General features: G+C 44.0%; 2 non-coding genes across 2 annotated transcripts; both read left to right on the forward strand.

Moving 5' to 3' along the window:
• Nucleotides 1–1,834: 1,834 nt before the first annotated feature.
• Nucleotides 1,835–1,916, forward strand: trnas-cga (transfer RNA serine (anticodon CGA)). Its single transcript has one exon. It is a non-coding gene; the product is annotated as a tRNA-Ser (tRNA).
• Nucleotides 1,917–13,573: 11,657 nt separating this feature from the next.
• Nucleotides 13,574–13,656, forward strand: trnal-uaa (transfer RNA leucine (anticodon UAA)). Its single transcript has one exon. It is a non-coding gene; the product is annotated as a tRNA-Leu (tRNA).
• The last annotated feature ends 1,438 nt before the right edge of the window (nt 13,657–15,094 follow it).

Below are 15,094 nucleotides of genomic sequence, written 5' to 3' on the forward strand. Positions count from 1 at the left end.
AGTTCCCAGGCTAGTTACCACACAATATTCTCCTCGCCCATGATAGGTGTAATGTGTGGGTTCGGTTCGGGCAGGGTTTATTCCCATGACACATCCTTCCATAGTATTGTCAAACCCGCAGCTATCCTTGCTCCCGTCTCCCACTGGGTGAGGGCATATAGTTAGGCTCCCTTCTCTCCGGCACATGGATAAAGATATTCCCCTTATATTTCCATTCTTTTTGATCTCATACTGGTCCATCGCGGATGCACTCTTCCCCTCGTATTATGTTTGTTTCCCCTCACATCCTCCTGTAACCGCATACACCCTTGTCATTCCTTTCAAAAAGGGCCACATTACAGCAAAAGTCTAAAGGGACAAAGTGTGTTAAAAAGACAAGCCTGAAGGCTCTGTGCCTCCATGCGAGGAATATTCGTAATAAGGTGGACGAATTAACTGCACAGGCACCAATTAATGAATATGATATAATTGGCACCACGGAGACATGGCTGTCCTAAGGCTGTGTCCCCTGGTTCTGGACTTCCCCAAAAATCGGGAACAAGCTACCCGCATCTAACCTGTCCCGTCCCGCCAGAATCTTTATGTTTCTATGAAATCCCCTCTCATCCTTCTCAACTCCAATATATAAAAATCCAGTTGATCCAGTCTCTCCTCATATGATAGTCCAGCCATCCAGGGAATCAGTCTGGTGAACCTTCGCTGCAATCCCTCAATAGCAAGAACGTCTTTCCTCAGATTATGAGACCAAAACTGAACACAATATTCCATGTGAGGCCTCACCAAGGCCCTGTACAACTGCAGTAAGAATCTGTTGAATCTGCATTTTACTGTAACTCTATGACATTCTGAACCGATAAAGAAATGGAATCGTGAAATGTATCTGTGTCTCTCAGTCTCTGCCTCACTCTCTACCTCTGTCTCTTTAGAGATCTGTGCATGTGTTTGCGTGTTTGAGTCTTTGTCTCCCTCACTCTGCCTCTCTCTGACTCACTCTGTCTTTCCCTGTTTTTCTGTTTGTCTTGATCTCTCAATCTGCCCGTGTCTTTCTCACAGTGTCCAGTTCTGTTCCAAAGGGATTCTCTCAGTCTCTCTGTCTGACTGTCTCTCTCTTTCCCATCAGCACTGTCTGTCTATGTCTCTGCCTGTCTGTCTCTCTTTGCCTGTCTCTGTTCGACCCTGTCTCTAACCTGTTGAGTATTTCCATCATTTTCTGTTTTTATCTCTGTCTCTCGCTCTCACCTCTCACTATCTCTCTCTCTCTCTCTCTTTGACGCTCCCTTTTTCCATGTCTTTGTCTTTGTCTCTGGCTTTCCTGTACTCTTTGCCTCCCTCTCTTTATGGAGCACACACACACACATATCTGTGTATGTGTGTGTTTGAGTCTTTGTTTCACTCAGTCAGCCTATCCCTCTCAGTCTCACACTTGCTCTCTCTCTATTTCTCTAGCTCGCTGTCTGTCTCTCCATGTTCCTGTTTTTGTATCTGTCTCTCAATGTGTCTGTCTCTTTCTCATGGTGTCTAGTTCTTTTCATAGCTCGATTCCTGCTGTCTCAAAATCTACACCCGTCAGTACCTCGTTTGTATAGTCGTGAGTATCCCCACCTGTCATGCGGGAGGAAGCATTTTCGAAATGTAGAATTGTACTTCTGTTATTCGGTATAGATTAATCTTAAAAGTTCCAGAGCAACATAGAAGAGTAAAAATACAGCAAGACGATATTGGCTCTTCCAGATTTTTAGGAAACGGAGACTTTTTCAGGACTCTGTGGTGTTCTGATGCAGAGAGATGGATGATTGAGTTATATCTTAGTAACATTTAAAAACACACAGACGCAGTAATCGTGGCCGAGTGGTTAAGGCGATGGACTCGATATCAATTGGAGTTTACCCGCGCAGGTTAGAATCCTGCCGACTACGGATTTCAGCATTTTTCATTCAATTTCAGACTTTAACCAGGTCCCTGCAAAACGGATCCTGAGTTGGGTGGAATAACGTCCCACGCCTTTCAACACTGACATGTTATTCTCATTTTCATTAATCTGCAATATTCACGATACATACGGATAGAAAAACGCAAAAATCAGCGAAATTAGCGACAGTGATTCAGCCTGTCTATCCCTCTATATGTCTAAGGCACTCTGTGTATGTCCATTGGTGCATCTATATTTTTGGTTATGTATGCGTGTGTGTCTCTGTGTCTTTCTATCTGTGTATATGTCTCTGTGTATGCGCAACTGTCTGCGGATATCATCACCATGAATTTGGTATGTCCTGGAACTTTTAAAAAAGATTTGGGAAAAATAATACGGTTGTGACATTTGATATCGGCTTTGCTTCAGCGACAGCATTTTCGACTTCAAGTCCCACTCCTGAGACTTGAGCATATAATCTTGGTTGACACTCAAGTGCCGTACTTGGGGAATTTTGCATTGTTGAAGATGTTGACTTTCGGATGAAATGTTAAATTGAAGCTCCATCTGCTCTCTCGGGTGAATGTGAAAGTTCCGACAGCATTATTCGATAAAGAGTACTGAGTTGCCCCCATGTCACTTTTATATAAATATTCTGAAATGCTCACTGAAAAGCTGTGTGTCTGCGTGTGTCTGTGAGGGTGGAGCTCAAGCCCAGATTCTCACAGAGACAGAATGGCCGAGTGTATAAGTCGTTGCATTTCAGATCCAATGGGTTTATAGCTACGTGGGTTCGAACCCCACTCCTGGTAACTCTTGAATTTAACACCAATTTTCTCCCATCCTGCTCAGTGATACCCTAATGCCTTCTGTTGAAACTGTAACTCTGTCACATTCTCAACTGACCAAGAAATGGGATTGTGAAGTGCCTCTCACTCTATGTCTTTAGAGAGCTCTGTATATCTTTACGTGTTTGAGTCTCTGACTCAATGTGTCTGAGGACCAACAAGCTGAATTCAGGGAGCTTGGGGGATCAAGGGTTATGGCGAGAAAGCAGGAAGGGGGTACTGAAGTTTCATGTTCAGCCATGAACTCATTGAATGGCGGTGCAGGCTAGAAGGGCTGAATGGCCTGCTCCTGCACCTATTTTCTATGTTTCTAAATTAAAAAGTAGGACTTCAAAGGTCGCAAACTCAGGATTGCTACCAGCGCCACCTGCTAGTCGGAACAGGAATCGCAGGATAGCTCAGATGAATACGTGGCTTGACGTGTGGTGCAGATGGGAGGGATTCAAGTTCTGGGACTTTGGAACCGGTTCTGCGGGAGGTGGGACCAGAACGAAACCGGACGGTCTGCACCTGGGCAGGACCAGAACCAATGTTCAAGGGGGAGTGCATGCTAGCGTTTCTGGGGAGGGTTTAAAGTAATACGGCAGGGTGACGAGAGACAGAGGGAAGTAGAATGGGCGCAGAAGTGAAAGAATAAAAGTAAAGGTGGAGGGCAGAGAAACCCATGGCAAAAATCAAATAGGGCCACTTTACAGCAAAATTCTAAAGGGTCAACGTGTGTTAAAATAACAAGCCTGGAGGTTCTGTGCCTCATTGCGAGGAGTATTCGTAATAAGCTGGACGAATTAACTGCACAAGCAGCAATTACTGAATATGAAATAATTGACACCACGGAGACATGGCTCCAGGGTGACCAAGGCTGGGAATTCAACATTCAGGAAGCATAGACAGAAATGAAAAGGTGGTAGGGTAGCGTTGCTGGTTAAAGAGGAAATTAAGGCAATAGTAAGGAACGACATTAGCTTGGATGATGTGGAATATGAATGGGTGGAGCTGCGGAATACCAAAGGAAGAAAACGCAAGTGGAGTTGTGTACAGATCAGCAGACAGTAGTAGTGAGGTTGGGGACAGCATCAAACAAGAAATTAGGGATGCGTGCCATAAAGATACAGCTGTTATCAAGGGCGACTTTACTTTACATGTAGATTGGCCTAACCAAACAGGTAGCAATATGGAAGAGGAGTATTTCCTCGAGCGTATTAGGGATGGTTTTCTCACTCAGTATATCGAGGGATCATCTAGAGGGCTGGCCATCCTAGACTGGGTGATGTGTAATGAGAAAGGACCAATTAGCAATCTTGTTGTGCGAGGCCCCTTGGGAAAGAGTGACCATAATAAGGTAGAATTCTTTATTAAGGTGGCGAGTGACACAGCTAATTCAGAGACTAGGGTCCTGAATTTAAGGAAAGATAACTTCGATGGTATGAGGCGTGAATTTGCTAGAATAGACTGGCGAATGATACTTAAAGGGTTGAAGGTGGATAGGCCATGGCAAACATTTAAAGATCAAATGGATGAACTTCAACAATTGTATTTCCCTGTCTGGAGTAAAAATAAAACGGGGAATGTGGCTCAACCGTGGCTAACAAAGGAAATTAAGGATAGTGTTAAATCCAGGGAAGAGGCATATAAATTGGCCAGAAAAAGCTTCAACCTGAGGACTGGGAGGAATTTAGAATTCGGCAGAGGAGGAAAAAGGGTTTAATTAGGAGGGGGAACATAGATTATGAGAGGAATCTTGCTGGGAACATAATAAAGTTCGATAGATATGTGAAGACAAAAAGATTAGAGAAGACAAACGTAGGTCCCTTGCAATCAGATTCAGGTGAATTTATAGTGGAGAAGAAGGAAATTGTAGACCAGTTGAACAATCACTTTGGTTCTGTCTTCACGAAGGAAGAAACGCATAACCTTCCAGAAATACTAGGGCACCAAGGATCTAGCGAGAAGGAGGAACTGAAGGAAATCCTTATCAGTCAGGTAATTGTGTTCGGGAAATTGATGGGATTGAAGGCCGATAAATCCCCGGGGCCTGATAGTCTGCATTGGAATGTACTTAAGGAAGTGGCCCTAGAAATAGCGGATGATTGGTGATCATTTTCGAACAGTCTATCGACTCTAGATCAGTTCGTATGAACTGAAGGGTAAATAATGTAACACCACATTTTAAAAAAGGAGGGAGATAGAAAGCGGATAATTACAGACCGGTTAGCCTGACATCAGTAGTGGGGAAAATGTACGAATCAATTTATTAAAGATGAAATAGCAGCGCATTTGGAAAGCAGTGACAGGATCGGTCCAAGCTGCATGAATATATGAATGGGAAATCAAGCTCGACAAATCTTCTGGAATTATTTGAGGATGTAGCTAGTATAATGGACAAGGGCAACCAGTGGATGTGGTGTATTTGGACTTTCAAAAGGCTTTCAACAAGGTCCCACACACGTATTGGTGTTCAAAGTTAAAGCACATGGTATTGGGGGTAATGTACTGACGTGGATAGAGAACTGGTTGGCAGACAGAAAGCAGAGAGTCGGGATAAACGGGTCTTTTTCAGAAAAGCAGGCAGTGACTAGTGGGGTGCCACAGCGCTCATTGCTGGGATCCCAGCTATTTACAATATACATTAATGATTTAGATGAAGGAATTGAGTGTAATATCTTCAAGTTTGCAGATGATACTAACAGGGTGGCGGTGTGAGCTGTGAGGAGGATGCTAAGAGGCTGCAGGGTGACTTGGACCGGTTAGGTGAGAGGGCAAATGCATGGCAGATGCAGTATAATGTGGATAAATGTGAGGTTATCCACTTTAGTGGCAAAAACACGAAGGCAGAATATTATCTGTATGGCAGCAGATTTGGAAAACGGGAGCTGCAACGAGACCTGGGTGTCATGGTACATCAGTCATTGAAAGCTGGCATGCAGTTCCAGCAGGCAGTGAAGAAGGCAAATGGTATGTTGGCCTTCATAGCTAGAGGATTTGAGTATCGGCGCAGGGAGGTCTTACTGCAGTTGTACAGGACATTTGTGAGACCTCACCTGGAATATTGTGTTCAGTTTTGGTCTCGTAATCTGAGGAAGGTCTTTCTTGCTATTGAGGGAGTGCAGCGAAGGTTTACCTGACTGATTCCCGGGATGGCAGGTCTGACATATGAGGAGAGATTGAATCGACTGTGCCTCTGTGTCTGTCTATCTGTATATATGTCTCTGTGTATGTGCAACTGTCTGTGGAAATCATCACCATGAACTTGGTATGTCCTGGAACTTAAAAAAAAAGACTTGGGGAAAGTAATACAGCTGTGAACTTTTGTCTCAGCTTTGGTTCAGTGGCAGCATTCTCGACTGAATTAGGAGTTTGTGTGTTCAAGTCGCACTCCTGAGACTTGAGCATATAATCTTGGCTAACACTCAATTGCAGGACTTGGGGAATTTTGCATTGTTGAAGCTGTTGACATTCGGATGAAATGTTAAATTGAAGCTCCGTCTGCACCCTCGGGTGGATGTGACAGGTCCCAGAGCATTACATCAAAAAGAATAGGAGAGTTGCCCCCGTGTCAATATTGCTAAAAATGATCGGAAATGCTCCCTGAAACCCGATGTGCATGTGTGTGGCTGTGGGGGTGGAGATGAAGCCCAGATTCTCACAGAGACAGAATCCAATTGCTGACGGGACCAGGATGGCCGAGTGGCTAAGGCGTTGGGCTGGTGATCCAATGGGTTTTTACGCTCGTGGGTTCGTATCCCAGTCCTGGTAATTGCTTAATTAAACAAAGATTTTTTTCCCATCCTGCTCAGTGATACCCGAATTTCATCTTTTGCATTTGCATTTTTCTGCAACTCGGTGACACTCTGAGCAGATAATGAAATGAAATTGTGCAATATATCTGTGTCGCTAAGTCTCTGCCTCTCTCTCCCTTTAGAGAGCTGTGTATGTGTTTGTGTATTTGAATCTTTGTCTCTCTCAGTCTGCCTCTCTCTGATTCACTCTGTCTGTCCCTTTTACTTTGTTTGTCTCTGTCTCTCAATCTGTCTCTTTCTCACGGTGTCAAGTTCTGTTCCAAAGGGATTCTCTCAGACTATCTGTCTGAATGTCTCTCTCTTTCCATCATCTCTGTCTGTCCATGTCTTTGCCTGTCTCTATTACTCCCTGCCTCTAACCTGATGAGTATTTCCATAATTTTCTGTTTTTGCCTCTTTGTCTCTCTCTCTATCTGTCTTTTTCTCTATCTGTCTCCCTCTTTGTCTCTCTCTTTGTCCCTGGCTTTTTCTTTTCATTCCATCACTATTTGCCTCCCTCTCTTTTTGGAGCACGCAAACACATCTCTGTGTATGTATGTTTTCAAATCTTTGTCTCACTCAGTCTGACCCTCCGTCTCAGTCTCAAACTTTCTGTCTCTCTCTGTCTCTATCTCACTTTCTGTCACTCCCTGTTTCCCTGTTTGTCTCTGTTTCTCAATGTGCCTCTCTCTTTCTCACGGTGTCCAGTTCTGTTCCAATCGGATTCTCTCAGTCTCTCTTTCTGACTGTCTCACTCTTTCCCATCATCTCTGTCTGTCTATGTCTCTGCCTGTCTGTCTCCCTTTGTCTCTCTCTGTTAGTCCCTGTCTCTAACCTGATAAGTATTTCCATCATTTTCTGCTTTTGTCTCTATCTCTCTCTCTCTATCTGTATCTCTCCTTGTCACTGTATTTATCATTGTCTTTCTCTCATTCTATCCCTCTCTCTCTTAATAGATCACACACACAGACCTCTGTATATGTATGTGTTTGAGTCTTTTTCTCACTCAGTCTGCCTCTCCTTCTCAGTCTCACACTTTCTGTCTGTCTTTCCCTGTTTGTCGGTTTGCCTCTGTCTCTCAATGTGTCTGTCGACTTTTCATGGTGACCAGTTCTGTTCACAACTCGATTCCTGCTCTGACAGAACTGATGCTCGTCAGTTTCTCGTTTGTTAGTGGTGAGTATCCCCGCCTGTCATGAGGAGTCCGGGGATCAATTCCCCGACGGGGAGGCAGTTGTTTCAAAATGTTGAATTTTACTTCTGTTTCTTGGAAGAGATTCATATTAAAAAGTTCTAGAGCAATATAGAACTGTAAAAATACAGGTAGAGGAGATTGCCTCTTCCTGATTTTGAGCAAACGGAGACTTTTTCATGATTCTTTGGCCGTCTGCTGCACAGAGATGGATGACTGAGTTGTTTCTGCGTAACGTTCAAGCAGGCAGAAATGCATTAGTCGTGGCCGAGTGGTTAAGGCGATGAATTCGAAATCCATTGAGTTTTCTCCATGCAGGTTCGAATCCTGCAGACTTCGATGCCCAGCATTTTTCATTGCATTTCACAATTTAACCATGTCTCTACAAAACTGATCCTGAGATAGGTGGAATAACATCCCACACCTTTCAACACTGACAGCTCTTTCTGATTTTTATTAATCTGCAATATTAAAGATACATACGGACAGAAAAACGCAAAAAGCTGTCAAAGTTTCTACAGTGATTCAGACTGCCTATCCTTCTATATGTCTAAGGCATCGGTGCATCTCCGTTGGTGCGTGTAACTGTCTGTGGAAATCACCACCATGAATTTGGTATGTCCTGGAACTTATAAAAAAGAATTGGGAAAAATAATACTGTTGTGAACTTTGGTATCGGCTTTGTTGCAGTGGCAGCAGTCTCGACTGAATCAGGAGTTTGTGTGTTCAATTCCCACTCCTGAGACTTAAGCATATAATCTTGGCTAACACTCTAGTGCAGCACTTGGGGAATTTTGCATTGTTGAAGCTGTTGAAGTTCGGATGAAATGTTAAATTGAAGCTCCGTCTGCACCCTCGTATGGATGTGAAACATCCCAGAGCATTACTCGAAAAAGAATAGGAGAGTTGCCCCCGTGTCAATATTACTAAAAATGTTCGTAAATGCTCACTGAAAAACGATGTGTATGTGTGTGTCTGTGGGAGTGGGGTTGAATCCAGATTCTCGCAGAGACAGAATCCAGATTGTGACAGGACCAGGATGGCCGCGTGGTTAAGGCGGTGGCTTTAAAATTAAATGGACTTTTCCCGCGTGGGTTTGTACCCCACTCCTGGTATCTCTTTAATTTAACACGATTTCCTCCCATTCCGATCAGTGATACCGGATTTTCATCTGTTGAATCTGCAATTTTCTGTACCTATGTGACACTCTGAGCCGATAATGAAATGAAATTGTGAAATGTATCTGTGTCGCTCGGTCTCTGCCTCTCTCTCTCTTTCGAGAGCTGTGTATGCGTTTGTATGTTTGAGTCTTTGTCTCAATCTATCTGTCCCTGTTTCTCGATTTGTCTCCGTCTCTCAATCTGTCTCTTTCTCACGGTGTCCACGTCTGTCCCAATGGGATTCTCTCAGACTCTTTGTCTGACTGGCTCTCTCTTTCCCATCATTTCTGTCTGACCATGTCTTTGCCTGCCTCTATTCGTCCCTGTCTCTAACCTGATAAGTATTTCCATCATTTTCAGTTTTTGTCTCTATCTCTCTCTCGCTATCTGTCTCTCTCCTTGTCACTGTCTTTATCATTGTCTTTCTCTCACTCTTTCCCTCTCTCTCTTTATAAATCACACACACACATCTCTGTATATGTTTGTATTTGAGTCTTTTTCTCACTCAGTCTGCCTCAGACTCATACTTCCTGTCTCTCGTTGTCTCTATCTCGTTGTCTGTCTCTCCCTGTTTGTCGGTTTGTCTCTGTCTCTCAATATGTCGGTCGGCTTCTCATGGTGTCCAGTTCTGTTCACATCTCGATTCCAGGTCTGACAGAGCCACGATCTGTCAGTTCCTCGTTAGTATAGTGGTGAGTATCCCTGCCTGTTATGCAGGAGACTGAGGTTCAATTCGCCGACGAGGAGGCAGTTGTTTCAAATATACAAAGTTTTACTTTTGTTTCTTGGTATCGACTCATGTTAAAAAGTTCCAGAGTAATATAGAACATTACAAATACAGCAAGATCAGATTGCTACTTCCAGATTTTTAGCAAACGGAGACTGTTTCAGGATTCTGTGGCCGTATGCTGCACAGAAATGGATGACTGAGTTTTATCTGAGTAACATTTAAAGAGGCAGCGGACCAGTGGTTGTGGCCGAGTGGTTAAGACGATGGACTGAAAATCCATTGGGGTTTCCCCGTGCAGATTTGATTCCGGCCGACTGCGTTTCTCAGCATATTTCATTCTGTTTGATAATTTAACCAGGTTCATGCAAAACTGATTCTGAGATAGATGGAACAAAAGCCAGCCAAAGTAGCGACAGTGAACCTGCCTGTCTATCCATCTATTTGTATAAGTTCTCTGTCTATATCTTGACCTGGGTGTCATGGTACATCAGTCATTGAAAGTTGGCACGCAGGTGCAGCAGGCGGTGAAGCAGGCAAATGGCATGTTCGCCTTCATAGCTGGGTGATTTGAGTGTAGGAGCAGGGAGGTCTGACTGCAGTTGTACAGAGCCTTGGTGGGGTCACACCTGGAATATTGTGTGGAATTTTTTGAGGATGTTTCCAGTAGAGTGGACAAGGGAGAACCAGTTGATGTGGTATATTTGGACTTTCAGAAGGCTTTCGACAAGGTCCCTCACAAGAGATTAATGTGCAAAGTTAAAGCACATGGGATTGGGGGTAGTGTGCTGACATGGATTGAGAACTGGTTGTCAGACAGGAAGCAAAGAGTAGGAGTAAATGGGGACTTTTCAGAATGGCAGGCAGTGACTAATGGGGTACCGCAAGGTTCTGTGCTGGGGCCCCAGCTGTTTACACATTAATGATTTAGACGAGGGGATTAAATGTAGTATCTCCAAATTTGCGGATGACACTAAGTTGGGTGGCAGTGTGAGCTGCAAGGAGGATTCTATGAGGCTGCAGAGCGACTTGGATAGGTTAGGTGAGTGGGCAAATGCATGGCAGATGAAGTATAATGTGGATAAATGTGAGGTTATCCACTTTGGTGGTAAAAACAGAGAGACAGACTATTATCTGAATGGTGACAGATTAGGAAAAGGGCAGGTGCAAAGAGACCTGGGTGTCATGGTACATCAGTCATTGAAGGTTGGCATGCAGGTACAGCAGGCCGTTAAGAAAGCAAATGGCATGTTGGCCTTCATAGCGAGGGGATTTGAGTACAAGGGCAGGGAGGTGTTGCTACAATTGTACAGGGCCTTGGTGAGGCCACACCTGGAGTATTGTGTACAGTTTTGGTCTCCTAACCTGAGGAAGGACATTCTTGCTATTGAGGGAGTGCAGCGAAGGTTCACCAGACTGATTCCCGGGATGGCGGGACTGACCTATCAAGAAAGACTGGATCAACTGGGCTTGTATTCACTGGAGTTCAGAAGAATGAGAGGGGACCTCATAGAAACGTTTAAAATTCTGACGGGGTTAGACAGGTTAGATGCAGGAAGAATGTTCCCAATGTTGGGGAAGTCCAGAACCAGGGGACACAGTCTAAGGATAAGGGGGAAGCCATTTAGGACCGAGATGAGGAGGAATTTCTTCACCCAGAGAGTGGTGAACCTGTGGAATTCTCTACCACAGAAAGTTGTTGAGGCCAATTCACTAAATATATTCAAAAAGGAGTTATATGAAGTCCTTACTACTAGGGGAATCAAGGGGTATGGTGAGAAAGCAGGAATGGGGTACTGAAGTTGCATGTTCAGCCATGAACTCATTGAATGGCGGTGCAGGCTAGAAGGGCCGAATGGCCTACTCCTGCACCTATTTTCTATGTTTCTATGTTTCTATGTCCTTGCTATTGAGGGAGTACAGCGAAGATTCACCAGCTTGATTCCCGGGATGGCAGGACTGACATATGAGGAGAGACTGGATCAACTGGGCTGGTATCCACTGGAGTTTAGAAGAATGAGAGGCGCTCCCATAGAAATATATAAAATTCTGACGAGATTGGACAGGTTAGAGGCGGTTAGAATGTTCCCATTGCTGTGGAATTCGAGAACCAAGGGTGACAGTGTAAGATTAAGTGGTAAGGTATTTAGGACCGAAATGAGGAGACACCTCTTCACTCTGGCATTCTCTACCGCAGAAAGTTGTTGAGGCCAGATCGTTAGATATATTCAAAACGGAGTTCGATATGGCCCTTACGGCTAAAGGGATCAAGGGGTATGGAGAGAAAGCAGGAAAGGGGTACTGAGGTTGAATGATCAGCCATGATCTTATTGAATGATGGTGCAGGCTCGAAGGGCCGAATGGCCTACTCCTGCAACTAATTTATTTGTTTCTATGTTTCTATGTTGATGCGTGTATATTTTTGGTTATTGTGTGTGTGTGTGTCTGTGTATGTCTGTCTGTATGCATGTCTCTGTGTATGTGCAACTGTCTATGGAAATCATCAGCATGAATTTGGTGCGTCCTGGAAATTTTAAAAAGCTTCGGGAAAATAATACGGTTGTGATCTTTGGTATCGGCTTTTTTTCAGTGGCTCCATTCTCGACTGAATCAGGAGGTAGTGTGTGTCAGTCGCACTCCTGAGACTTGAGCACGTCATCTTGGCTGACACTCAAATGCAGTGCTTGGGGAATTTTGCATTGTTGAAGCTGTTGACATTCGGATGAATTGTTAAATTGAAGCTTCATCTGCACACTCGGGTGGATGTGAAAGGTCCCACAGCCTTCTCATGGTGTCCAGTTCTATTCACAGCTCGAATATTGCTTTGACAAAACCCATGCGCATCAATTCCTCGTGGGAAAGTGGTGAATATCCCCGCCTGTCACATGGGAGACCACGGTTCAATTCCCTAACGGGGAGGCTGCATTTTACAAAAGGCAGAATTTTGCTTCTGTTTCTTGGTATAGATTCATATTAAAAAGTTCCAGAGCAATATAGAACAGCAAAAATACAGCCTCTTCCAGATTTTTAGCAAACGGTGACTTTTTCACTATTCTGTGGCCGTCTGCTGCACAGAGATGGATGGTTGAGTTTTAACTGAGTAACATTAAAAAAGGCAGCGAGCCAGTAGTCGTGGCCCATTGGTTAAGGCCATAGACTAAAAATCCATTCGGGTTTCCCCGCATAGATTTGAATCCTGCCGACTCCGTTTCTCAACATATTTCATTCTGTTTGACAATTTAAACAGGTCCCTGCAAAACTGATTCTGAGATAGACAGAACAACGTCCCACACCTTTCAATGCTGCCGCTATTTTCTTTCTTTCATTAATCTGCAATATTCACGATACATACGGATAGAAAATCGCAAAAATCAGCCAAAGTTGCGACAGTGATTCAGCCTGTCTATCCCTCGAGATGTCTAAGGCATCTGTGCATGTCCGTTGGTGCTTGTAAATTTTTGTGTGTGTGTCTCTGTGTCTGTCTATCTGTAAAAATGTCCATGTGCATGTGCAACTGTCTGTGGAAATCATCACCATGAATTTGGTATGTCCTGGAACTTAAAAAAAAGACTTGGGAAAGTAATATGGCTGTGAACTTTTGTCTCAGCTTTGGTTCAGTGGCAGCATTCTTGACTCAATCATGCGTTTGTGTGTTCAAGTCGCACTCCTGGGACTTGAGCATATAATCTTGGCTAACACTCAACTGCAGCATTTGGGGAATTTTGCATTGTTGAAACTGTTGACTTCGGATGAAATGGTAAATTGAAGCTCCGTCTGCGCACTCAGGTGGTTGTGAGAGGTCCCAGTGCATTACTCGAAAAAGAATAGGAGAGTTGCCCCCGTGTCAATATTCCGAAAAATGTTCGGAAATGCTCCCTGAAACCCGATGTGTTTGTGTGTGTCTGTGGAGGTGGAGTTGAAGCCCAGATTCTCACATAGACAGAATCCAATCGCTGATAGCACCAAGATGGCCGAGTGGTTAAGGCGTTGGGCTTAAAATTCAATGGGTTTATACTCGCGTGGGTTCGAGCCCCACTCCTGGTAATTACTTAATTAAACAGTGATTTCTCCCATTCTGCTCAGTGATAACTGATTTTCATCTGTTGCATTTGCATTTTTCTGTAGCTCGGTGACAATCTGAGCAGATAATGAAATGAAATTGTGAAATATATCTGTATCGCTAAGTCTCTGCCTCTCGCTCAGTCTTTAGAGAGCTGTATATATATTTGTGTGTTTGAGTCTTTGTCTCTCTCAGTCTGCCTCTCTCTGATTCACTCTGTCTGTCCCTGTTTCTCTGTTTGTCTCTGTCTCTCAATCTGTCTCCTTCACACGGTATCCAGTTCTGTTCCAATGGGATTCTGTCATACTCTCTGTCTGACTGTCTCGTTCTTTCCCATCATCTCTGTCTTTGCCTGTTTTGCTCGTCCCTGTCTCTACCTGATGAGTATTTCCATCATTTTCTGTTGTTGTCTCGATGTCTCTCTCTCTCTATTTATCTTTCTCTCTATCTGTCTCCCTCTTTGTCGCTCTCCTTGTCCCTGTCTTTGTCTCACTCTTTCCCTCCCTCTCTTTATAAATCACACAAACACATCTCTGTATATGTATGTGTTTGAGTCTTTGCCTCACTCAGTCTGACCCTAACTCTCAGTCTCAAACTTTCTGTCTCTCTCTGTCTCTACCTCGCTGTCAGTTTCTCCCTGTTTTGCTGTTTGCCTCTGTCTCTCAATGTGCCTGTCTCTTTCTCACGGTGTCCAGTTGTGTTCCAATGGGATTCTCTCAGTCTCTGTCTGACTGTTTCACTCTTTCCCATCATCTCTGTCTATCTATCTCTCTGCCTGCCTGTCTCTCTTTGCCTGTCGCTGGTACTTCCTGTCTCTAACCTGCTGAGAATTTCCAACATTTTCTTTTTATTTCTTTGTCTCTCTGTCTATCTTTCGCTCTCTCTCCATCTGTCTCTCTCCTTGTCACTTTCTTTATGATTGTCTTTCTCTCACTCTTTCCCTCTTTCTCTTTATAGATCACACACACAGATCTCTTTCGATGTATGTGTTTGAGAGTCTTTTTCTCACTCAGTCTGCCTCTCGTTTTCAGTCTCACACTTGCTGTCTCTCATTGTCTCGATCTCGCTGTCTGTCTCTCCCTGTTTGTCGGTTTGTCTCTGTCTCGCAATGTGTCTGTCGACTTCTAATGGTGTCCAGTTCTATTCACAGCTCGAATATTGCTTTGACAAAACCCATGCGCATCAATTTCTCGTGGGAAAGTGGTGAATATCCCCGCCTGTCACTCGGGAGACCACGGTCCAATTCCCTAACGGGGAGGCTGCATTTTACAAAAGGCAGAATTTTGCTTCTGTTTCTTGGTATCGATTCATATTAAAACGTTCCAGGGCAATATAGAGCAGCAGAAATACAGCCTCTTCCAGATTATTAGCAAACGGTGACTTTTTCACTATTCTGTGGCCGTCTGCTGCACAGAGATGGAT

This window comes from Pristiophorus japonicus, chromosome 23, assembly GCF_044704955.1.
Source record: "Pristiophorus japonicus isolate sPriJap1 chromosome 23, sPriJap1.hap1, whole genome shotgun sequence".
NCBI classification, from domain to species: domain Eukaryota; kingdom Metazoa; phylum Chordata; class Chondrichthyes; family Pristiophoridae; genus Pristiophorus; species Pristiophorus japonicus.